Below are 2,031 nucleotides of genomic sequence, written 5' to 3'. Positions count from 1 at the left end.
TTGCATACAATAATTTCGCAAAAAAAATCACTGTTTTCGTAGCCACTGTGACTCTGCAATCATTAAATAATCGTTACAATCCTTTTTCACATTAGCCAAACTGATTTGAAATTAGGCAATTTCCTAAAAAGAAATAAATATATAAAAAATAAATGAAAAATAATAATGCAAACAACGTTTCTTAAGCCTCCGTGGCACAATCGGTTAGCGCGTTCGGCTGTTAACCGAAAGGTTGGTAGTTCGAGCCCACCCGGGGGCGTCACTTTTAAACAGCTCTCTGTATATATGTAACCAAACCAAATGATCATATATCATTTTAAAGAGAGACCCATTTGAATTGAAGAACTATAAATGTGTAAAAGTTTTAACACTACGTTCGCCACATAATACAACGTCTTTTTTATGTCAATAGATTCTCGAACACCACACTAACTCGTCAGCTTTTTGCATACCAAGAACAGAAAAATAATAGAAATTGAATAAACAAGTAAACAAATAGGAAATTACCCTCGTGACCCCATTCAATTAGGAAATGAGTTACAAACGTTGGTTAACTACTAGCAGGGGAAAAGAAAGGAATAATACTCGTAATAACCAGCCTCAAATATCAACTCTTTATTGCATGTGTCCAAAAATAATCGTTTTTTTTTCATTTTTCCGATGTATATTATTAGATATATATTTATGTATTAATAAATTAATAAATTAAACAAAACAAAATTGATACTCCAAACAACGTTTCTTCAGCCTCCGTGGCACAATCGGTTAGCGCGTTCGGCTGTTAACCTTAAGGCTGGTGGTTCGAACCCACCCGGGGGCGTTACTTTTTAACAACTGTGTGTGTATATATATATGTATATATATATATATATATATATATATATATATATATATATATATATATTGTACTGAGACCAAATACCAGCCAAAAAGGGACCTATCTGAAAAGATCAATTATAAATATGTAAAGGCGTTCGCCACAGAATACACTACACGGTTTCGTCAGTTTCTTGCATGTAGAAAGTAAAAAGTAGACGAACAACCAGGAAATTGCCCTCAAGAATCCATTCAATCAGGAAATATTGGCAGGGGAAAGAAAGGAATAACCAAGGTCAAATATGAACGTGTCAAAAAATATTGCTTTTTCTTTCATCTTTCCCTTTCTTTATGATATTTCAATGGAAAAATCCAGTTCTCTCTGTTGTCCCGTTAAACCGTATTTTTCTCGGCTGGAAAAAGGATAATGAGAAAAAAAAAGGTTATTAATGACATTACTGCTATTATTGGTATGATATTCTTTCTCCTTAATGTTATCATTATTATTATTTTATCATAATATTTTTTTTATTATTATTATTACTATTATTTTATTATCTTTATTGTTATTATTGATATCATCATTATTATTAGTAGTAATAGAGTCATTGTTGTTGTTGTTGTTGTTGTTGTTGTTGTTGTTGTTGTTGTTGTTGTTGTTGTTGTTGTTGTTGTTGTTGTTGTTTTATTATTACTATCATTATTACTATTTATTTTATTATTAATATCATTACTGTTAATTTTATTATTATCACATTTCTGTATTATCTTTATTATTGTTATTGATATTATTATTAGTAGTAGTACTAGAATCATTATTTTTTAATCATCATCATCATCATCATCATCATCATTATCATCATTATTGTTATTTTTATTATCAATATCTTTATTCATAGATTATTTATATTATTCCTACAGTTCTTGTCTTATCACTCTCATCATTGCTATAGTTATTATCCATACTATTATTATTATTACGATTATAATCATTATTGTTTCCATTACTGCTACTGCTACTCCTTCTACTACTACTTTTACTACTACTATTGCTACTACTATTTCTCTTATTTATTCTTCATTACATACTTCTTTATTTACATTCGTATCAACCCTAAGTATCAAGCTGTCAAAGTGTCCGAAACGGAATTACGTCTTATAAGAGAGAGAGAGGATTATAGATATTATTGTTAATGAGGTACTAATGAACAGCCA

The 2,031-nt window shown here is 29.5% G+C and overlaps 2 non-coding genes across 2 annotated transcripts; both read left to right on the top strand.

The window, feature by feature from the left end:
- The first annotated feature begins 185 nt into the window (after nt 1–185).
- On the top strand, nt 186–259 carry Trnan-guu. The gene has a single exon. It is a non-coding gene; the product is annotated as a tRNA-Asn (tRNA).
- Nucleotides 260–746: 487 nt separating this feature from the next.
- Trnan-guu lies at nt 747–820 on the top strand. Its single transcript has one exon. It is a non-coding gene; the product is annotated as a tRNA-Asn (tRNA).
- The last annotated feature ends 1,211 nt before the right edge of the window (nt 821–2,031 follow it).

This window comes from Penaeus monodon, chromosome 2 (assembly GCF_015228065.2).
Source record: "Penaeus monodon isolate SGIC_2016 chromosome 2, NSTDA_Pmon_1, whole genome shotgun sequence".
Classification (NCBI taxonomy): Eukaryota; Metazoa; Arthropoda; class Malacostraca; order Decapoda; family Penaeidae; genus Penaeus; species Penaeus monodon.
Note: the sequence above shows the minus strand (reverse complement) of the source record. Positions and strands in the feature narration are given on the sequence as shown.